Consider the following 9,664-nt stretch of genomic DNA (forward strand, 5'->3'; position numbering starts at 1 on the left):
AAATGAGGATAACATTTTTTTCAAAAATTCAAAAAACGATGGGCTATAACCCATGTTTTTTGAAATTTTGAATTTTCTTCAAATCCTCAAAAATGATGAAAAACGGCGTGCTATAGTATGCCGTACGGTAGGGGCTATAGCCCATGTTCAAAAATGATGAAAAATGAGGATAACATTTTTTTCAAAAATTCAAAAAACGATGGGCTATAACCCATGTTTTTTGAAATTTTGAATTTTCTTCAAATCCTCAAAAATGATGAAAAACGGCGTGCTATAGTATGCCGTACGGTAGGGGCTATAGCCCATGTTCAAAAATGATGAAAAATGAGGATAACATTTTTTTCAAAAATTCAAAAAACGATGGGCTATAACCCATGTTTTTTGAAATTTTGAATTTTCTTCAAATCCTCAAAAATGATGAAAAACGGCGTGCTATAGTATGCCGTACGGTAGGGGCTATAGCCCATGTTCAAAAATGATGAAAAATGAGGATAACATTTTTTTCAAAAATTCAAAAAACGATGGGCTATAACCCATGTTTTTTGAAATTTTGAATTTTCTTCAAATCCTCAAAAATGATGAAAAACGGCGTGCTATAGTATGCCGTACGGTAGGGGCTATAGCCCATGTTCAAAAATGATGAAAAATGAGGATAACATTTTTTCAAAAATTCAAAAAACGATGGGCTATAACCCATGTTTTTTGAAATTTTGAATTTTCTTCAAATCCTCAAAAATGATGAAAAACGGCGTGCTATAGTATGCCGTACGGTAGGGGCTATAACCCATGTTCAAAAATGATGAAAAATGAGGATAACATTTTTTTCAAAAATTCAAAAAACGATGGGCTATAACCCATGTTTTTTGAAATTTTGAATTTTCTTCAAATCCTCAAAAATGATGAAAAACGGCGTGCTATAGTATGCCGTACGGTAGGGGCTATAGCCCATGTTCAAAAATGATGAAAAATGAGGATAACATTTTTTTCAAAAATTAAAAAAACGATGGGCTATAACCCATGTTTTTTGAAATTTTGAATTTTCTTCAAATCCTCAAAAATGATGAAAAACGGCGTGCTATAGTATGCCGTACGGTAGGGGCTATAGCCCATGTTAAAAAATGATGAAAAATGAGGATAACATTTTTTCAAAAATTCAAAAAACGATGGGCTATAACCCATGTTTTTTGAAATTTTGAATTTTCTTCAAATCCTCAAAATTGATGAAAAACGGCGTGCTATAGTATGCCGTACGGTAGGGGCTATAGCCCATGTTCAAAAATGATGAAAAATGAGGATAACATTTTTTTCAAAAATTCAAAAAACGATGGGCTATAACCCATGTTTTTTGAAATTTTGAATTTTCTTCAAATCCTCAAAAATGATGAAAAACGGCGTGCTATAGTATGCCGTACGGTAGGGGCTATAGCCCATGTTCAAAAATGATGAAAAATGAGGATAACATTTTTTTCAAAAATTCAAAAAACGATGGGCTATAACCCATGTTTTTTGAAATTTTGAATTTTCTTCAAATCCTCAAAAATGATGAAAAACGGCGTGCTATAGTATGCCGTACGGTAGGGGCTATAGCCCATGTTCAAAAATGATGAAAAATGAGGATAACATTTTTTTCAAAAATTCAAAAAACGATGGGCTATAACCCATGTTTTTTGAAATTTTGAATTTTCTTCAAATCCTCAAAAATGATGAAAAACGGCGTGCTATAGTATGCCGTACGGTAGGGGCTATAGCCCATGTTCAAAAATGATGAAAAATGAGGATAACATTTTTTTCAAAAATTCAAAAAACGATGGGCTATAACCCATGTTTTTTGAAATTTTGAATTTTCTTCAAATCCTCAAAAATGATGAAAAACGGCGTGCTATAGTATGCCGTACGGTAGGGGCTATAGCCCATGTTCAAAAATGATGAAAAATGAGGATAACATTTTTTTCAAAAATTCAAAAAACGATGGGCTATAACCCATGTTTTTTGAAATTTTGAATTTTCTTCAAATCCTCAAAAATGATGAAAAATGGCGTGCTATAGTATGCCGTACGGTAGGGGCTATAGCCCATGTTCAAAAATGATGAAAAATGAGGATAACATTTTTTTCAAAAATTCAAAAAACGATGGGCTATAACCCATGTTTTTTTGAAATTTTGAATTTTCTTCAAATCCTCAAAAATGATGAAAAACGGCGTGCTATAGTATGCCGTACGGTAGGGGCTATAGCCCATGTTCAAAAATGATGAAAAATGAGGATAACATTTTTTTTTAAATTCAAAAAACGATGGGCTATAACCCATGTTTTTTGAATTTTCTTCAAATCCTCAAAAATGATGAAAAACGGCGTGCTATAGTATGCCGTACGGTAGGGGCTATAGCCCATGTTCAAAAATGATGAAAAATGAGGATAACATTTTTTTCAAAAATTCAAAAAACGATGGGCTATAACCCATGTTTTTTGAAATTTTGAATTTTCTTCAAATCCTCAAAAATGATGAAAAACGGCGTGCTATAGTATGCCGTACGGTAGGGGCTATAGCCCATGTTCAAAAATGATGAAAAATGAGGATAACATTTTTTTCAAAAATTCAAAAAACAATGGGCTATAACCCATGTTTTTTGAAATTTTGAATTTTCTTCAAATCCTCAAAAATGATGAAAAACGGCGTGCTATAGTATGCCGTACGGTAGGGGCTATAGCCCATGTTCAAAAATGATGAAAAATGAGGATAACATTTTTTTCAAAAATTCAAAAAACGATGGGCTATAACCCATGTTTTTTGAAATTTTGAATTTTCTTCAAATCCTCAAAAATGATGAAAAACGGCGTGCTATAGTATGCCGTACGGTAGGGGCTATAGCCCATGTTCAAAAATGATGAAAAATGAGGATAACATTTTTTTCAAAAATTCAAAAAACGATGGGCTATAACCCATGTTTTTTGAAATTTTGAATTTTCTTCAAATCCTCAAAAATGATGAAAAACGGCGTGCTATAGTATGCCGTACGGTAGGGGCTATAGCCCATGTTCAAAAATGATGAAAAATGAGGATAACATTTTTTTCAAAAATTCAAAAAACGATGGGCTATAACCCATGTTTTTTGAAATTTTGAATTTTCTTCAAATCCTCAAAAATGATGAAAAACGGCGTGCTATAGTATGCCGTACGGTAGGGGCTATAGCCCATGTTCAAAAATGATGAAAAATGAGGATAACATTTTTTTCAAAAATTCAAAAAACGATGGGCTATAACCCATGTTTTTTTGAAATTTTGAATTTTCTTCAAATCCTCAAAAATGATGAAAAACGGCGTGCTATAGTATGCCGTACGGTAGGGGCTATAGCCCATGTTAAAAAATGATGAAAAATGAGGATAACATTTTTTTCAAAAATTCAAAAAACGATGGGCTATAACCCATGTTTTTTGAATTTTCTTCAAATCCTCAAAAATGATGAAAAACGGCGTGCTATAGTATGCCGTACGGTAGGGGCTATAGCCCATGTTCAAAAATGATGAAAAATGAGGATAACATTTTTTTCAAAAATTCTAAAAACGATGGGCTATAACCCATGTTTTTTGAAATTTTGAATTTTCTTCAAATCCTCAAAAATGATGAAAAACGGCGTGCTATAGTATGCCGTACGGTAGGGGCTATAGCCCATGTTCAAAAATGATGAAAAATGAGGATAACATTTTTTTCAAAAATTCAAAAAACAATGGGCTATAACCCATGTTTTTTGAAATTTTGAATTTTCTTCAAATCCTCAAAAATGATGAAAAACGGCGTGCTATAGTATGCCGTACGGTAGGGGCTATAGCCCATGTTCAAAAATGATGAAAAATGAGGATAACATTTTTTTCAAAAATTCAAAAAACGATGGGCTATAACCCATGTTTTTTGAAATTTTGAATTTTCTTCAAATCCTCAAAAATGATGAAAAACGGCGTGCTATAGTATGCCGTACGGTAGGGGCTATAGCCCATGTTCAAAAATGATGAAAAATGAGGATAACATTTTTTTCAAAAATTCAAAAAACGATGGGCTATAACCCATGTTTTTTGAAATTTTGAATTTTCTTCAAATCCTCAAAAATGATGAAAAACGGCGTGCTATAGTATGCCGTACGGTAGGGGCTATAGCCCATGTTCAAAAATGATGAAAAATGAGGATAACATTTTTTTCAAAAATTCAAAAAACGATGGGCTATAACCCATGTTTTTTTGAAATTTTGAATTTTCTTCAAATCCTCAAAAATGATGAAAAACGGCGTGCTATAGTATGCCGTACGGTAGGGGCTATAGCCCATGTTCAAAAATGATGAAAAATGAGGATAACATTTTTTTTAAAATTCAAAAAACGATGGGCTATAACCCATGTTTTTTGAATTTTCTTCAAATCCTCAAAAATGATGAAAAACGGCGTGCTATAGTATGCCGTACGGTAGGGGCTATAGCCCATGTTCAAAAATGATGAAAAATGAGGATAACATTTTTTTCAAAAATTCTAAAAACGATGGGCTATAACCCATGTTTTTTGAAATTTTGAATTTTCTTCAAATCCTCAAAAATGATGAAAAACGGCGTGCTATAGTATGCCGTACGGTAGGGGCTATAGCCCATGTTCAAAAATGATGAAAAATGAGGATAACATTTTTTTCAAAAATTCAAAAAACAATGGGCTATAACCCATGTTTTTTGAAATTTTGAATTTTCTTCAAATCCTCAAAAATGATGAAAAACGGCGTGCTATAGTATGCCGTACGGTAGGGGCTATAGCCCATGTTCAAAAATGATGAAAAATGAGGATAACATTTTTTTCAAAAATTCAAAAAACGATGGGCTATAACCCATGTTTTTTGAAATTTTGAATTTTCTTCAAATCCTCAAAAATGATGAAAAACGGCGTGCTATAGTATGCCGTACGGTAGGGGCTATAGCCCATGTTCAAAAATGATGAAAAATGAGGATAACATTTTTTTCAAAAATTCAAAAAACGATGGGCTATAACCCATGTTTTTTGAAATTTTGAATTTTCTTCAAATCCTCAAAAATGATGAAAAACGGCGTGCTATAGTATGCCGTACGGTAGGGGCTATAGCCCATGTTCAAAAATGATGAAAAATGAGGATAATTTTTTTTTCAAAAATTCAAAAAACGATGGGCTATAACCCATGTTTTTTGAAATTTTGAATTTTCTTCAAATCCTCAAAAATGATGAAAAACGGCGTGCTATAGTATGCCGTACGGTAGGGGCTATAGCCCATGTTCAAAAATGATGAAAAATGAGGATAACATTTTTTTCAAAAATTCAAAAAACGATGGGCTATAACCCATGTTTTTTTAAACTTAGAATTTTCTTCAAATCCTCAAAAATGATGAAAAACGGCCTGCTATAGTATGCCGTACGGTAGGGGCTATAGCCCATGTTCAAAAATGATGAAAAATGAGGATAACATCTTTTTCAAAAATTCAAAAAACGATGGGCTATAACCCATGTTTTTTTAAACTTAGAATTTTCTTCAAATCCTCAAAATTGATGAAAAACGGCGTGCTATAGTATGCCGTACGGTAGGGGCTATAGCCCATGTTCAAAAATGATGAAAAATGAGGATAACATCTTTTTCAAAAATTCAAAAAACGATGGGCTATAACCCATGTTTTTTGAAATTTTGAATTTTCTTCAAATCCTCAAAAATGATGAAAAACGGCGTGCTATAGTATGCCGTACGGTAGGGGCTATAGCCCATGTTCAAAAATGATGAAAAATGAGGATAATTTTTTTTTCAAAAATTCAAAAAACGATGGGCTATAACCCATGTTTTTTGAAATTTTGAATTTTCTTCAAATCCTCAAAAATGATGAAAAACGGCGTGCTATAGTATGCCGTACGGTAGGGGCTATAGCCCATGTTCAAAAATGATGAAAAATGAGGATAACATTTTTTTCAAAAATTCAAAAAACGATGGGCTATAACCCATGTTTTTTGAAATTTTGAATTTTCTTCAAATCCTCAAAAATGATGAAAAACGGCGTGCTATAGTATGCCGTACGGTAGGGGCTATAGCCCATGTTCAAAAATGATGAAAAATGAGGATAACATTTTTTTCAAAAATTCAAAAAACGATTGTCTATAACCCATGTTTTTTGAAATTTTGAAATTTCTTCAAATCCTCAAAAATGATGAAAAACGGCGTGCTATAGTATGCCGTACGGTAGGGGCTATAGCCCATGTTCAAAAATGATGAAAAATGAGGATAACATTTTTTCAAAAATTCAAAAAACGATGGGCTATAACCCATGTTTTTTGAAATTTTGAATTTTCTTCAAATCCTCAAAATTGATGAAAAACGGCGTGCTATAGTATGCCGTACGGTAGGGGCTATAGCCCATGTTCAAAAATGATGAAAAATGAGGATAACATTTTTTTCAAAAATTAAAAAAACGATGGGCTATAACCCATGTTTTTTGAAATTTTGAATTTTCTTCAAATCCTCAAAAATGATGAAAAACGGCGTGCTATAGTATGGCATGAATTGAATAAAGGGCATTGTTCAATTCATCAAAACATTTAGAGACAAACAAATAGACACTTATATGTAGTTAAAGCAACAGAGTTAAGCAACAGAAACAAACAACAATGGATTCTACAGTGTAAAGACACCAATTTAATTATAAATGTCAATAAAGTTGAATATCTAATAATATCAATTTAAAATGTATTATCCAAATACAAATTTCCTTACCATTTTTAATGTTTTAGTTTTGTATTGCTATTTTTATTTGCTAATTGTAGATTGACCTACTTTTTGTTTCTGGCATTCCGCTGCTTGTTATTTTTTATTTTATTTTCATGTGAAGTACTTTGAGTTGCATTTTATGTATGACATGTGCTATATAAATAAAGTTTAATATGTGAAGTACTTTAGTTGTCAAGGATGCAGACAGAGTTGAACCCAGGAGCAAAGTCACAACAAACTAGAGTATAATAATAAAGTATTTAATAAAGAATTACGAGATATCTTACACAGGGGAATGCAGGTAGGAATCAGGCATGAATCAGAATGACATCAAAGTCAACACATGAACAGGCAGGACATCTGTGACACAGGTTATGAACTGACAATGAGTGTTTGTACTGAGTCCAGTTTTATAGTGAGCAGGTTGATTGGAGAAGTGTTCACTGCTGGGCTGATTAGGTAGTTGACAGGTGTGTAAATGGAACTGGGTGTGCTGGAATGGGATATGGGAGGCCAGTGTGGAGACTGAGGGAGAGACAGAATGTGACAGAGTTGCATTTTATGTATGAAATGTGCTATATAAATAAAGTTTACACCACTGACTGTCCCTCCATATAAAATAAAGGCGAAAGTCACAAAAGAAAATTGATCAGTTACAATTCCAGACTATGAAGAATCATTTAATAAAGGAATACTTCCAGATTCAGTTAAAGATTAGCTACAATAATTGTGATATTAAAAGTTAAATGCTCGTCATATGACATAACAGAGAGGAATGGGCCGGACCCTTAGGACTAGTAGCATACCAAAGTTTGTGCTATTGCCATAGAGAATGCATTGGGGGTTTAAGTTAAGTTTTTTTTTCAAAATTTCAAAAAACATGGGCTTTAACCCATCGTTTTTTTCATTTTTTCATTTTTGTCAAATCATCAAAAATGATGAAAAACGGCACGCTATAGTATGCCGTACGATATGGGCTATAGCCCATGGTCCAAAATGATGAGAAACGAGGATAACTTTTTTTTCAAAATTTCAAAAAACATGGGCTATAACCCATCGTTTTTTTCATATTTTCATTATTTTCAAATCCTCAAAAATGATGAAAAACGGCGTGCTATAGTATGCCGTACGATATGGGCTATAGCCCATGGTCCAAAATGATGAGAAACGAGGATAACTCAAATTGTCGTAGTGGTTAAGATGTTGGCTTTCCACGTGGGAGACCAGGGTTCGATTCCCGGCTGTTACACTATCATACAAAAGAAGACCTCAACAGCGCTAAGAAAGATCTGATTAATATGATGCTGTGTTATTTAAACTTTACTAACTGAAGGCTAACGAACAAAAGATCACTTCAAAATTACCAGGAGACTTTGCCTGAGAGTGTCTGACTGATGGTGCAGTGGTCTAATCATCAGGGTTTCAGTACAGACATTCCATGTTCAAGGCCTGTTCCTCCTACAGCTCAATGCTGCAGTAATTTGAACTTTTCAAGGCTAGAATAAAAAATAAAAACTCAAAAGCACCCGGAGACATCTGCTGAATGCCCAAAGGTGCCGTGGCGTAATGGTGTGGAGCGCTTGGCCCGATGCCTCTGCTACAGTCAGTTGGCCGGTTCAAGTCCCATGTCATGACATCAAGGTGCTGGAGGACCATCGGGAGTTCCTCCTACAGCTCAATGCTGCAGTAATTTGAACTTTTCAAGGCTAGAATAAAAAATAAAAACTCAAAAGCACCCGGAGACATCTGCTGAATGCCCAAAGGTGCCGTGGCGTAATGGTGTCGAGCGCTTGGCCCGATGAAAGAACCCTGTCCACCTAAAGTTTTACAGATAAGAATTAGGTCAAACTTTTAAAAAGAAATAGCAATGCATTTTGGCCCATCATCTGACAGAATAGTCTGTGACTATATGAATTTGACAATGAAAAACTGCAAATTGCGGAAATTGAAAATTGCGGAAATTGCGGAAATTGCAAATTGCAAATTGCGGAAATTGCAAATTGCGGAAATTGCAAATTGCGGAAATTGCAAATTGCGGAAATTGCAAATTTGGGAAATTGGAAATTGCGGAAATTGGAAATTGCAAATTGCGGAAATTGCAAATTTGGGAAATTGAGGTGGCCCAAAACTTGTTTGGAAAGTCCGTCTTTTATGTCTGGCTTCCAGGCCAGTTGGAAAATGGCACACTGAGAGGTGGTAAGAGTATGTTAAATTGGACATTTTCATGGTAAAAGATTAGCTGGACAGGGTTCTTTCAGACATAAGCCCCAACCGTTACATCTCAGGAAACAGGGGGAGAGAGCACCGTCTCCCGATGGTCCTCCAGCACCTTGATGTCATGACATGGGACTTGAACCGGCCAACTGACTGTAGCAGAGGCAACGGGCCAAGCGCTCCACACCATTACGCCACGGCACCTTTGGGCATTCAGCAGATGTCTCCGGGTGCTTTTGAGTTTTTATTTTTTATTCTAGCCTTGAAAAGTTCAAATTACTGCAGCATTGAGCTGTAGGAGGAACTCCCGATGGTCCTCCAGCACCTTGATGTCATGACATGGGACTTGAACCGGCCAACTGACTGTAGCAGAGGCAACGGGCCAAGCGCTCCACACCATTACACCACGGCACCTTTGGGCATTCAGCAGATGTCTCCGGGTGCTTTTGAGTTTTTATTTTTTATTCTAGCCTTGAAAAGTTCAAATTACTGCAGCATTGAGCTATAGGAGGAACTCCCGATGGTCCTCCAGCACCTTGATGTCATGACATGGGACTTGAACCGGCCAACTGACTGTAGCAGAGGCATCGGGCCAAGCGCTCCACACCATTACGCCACGGCACCTTTGGGCATTCAGCAGATGTCTCCGGGTGCTTTTGAGTTTTTATTTTTTATTCTAGCCTTGAAAAGTTCAAATTACTGCAG

The sequence above is a fragment of the Protomyctophum bolini genome, assembly GCF_963924005.1.
Source record: "Protomyctophum bolini genome assembly, chromosome: 10".
Classification (NCBI taxonomy): Eukaryota; Metazoa; Chordata; class Actinopteri; order Myctophiformes; family Myctophidae; genus Protomyctophum; species Protomyctophum bolini.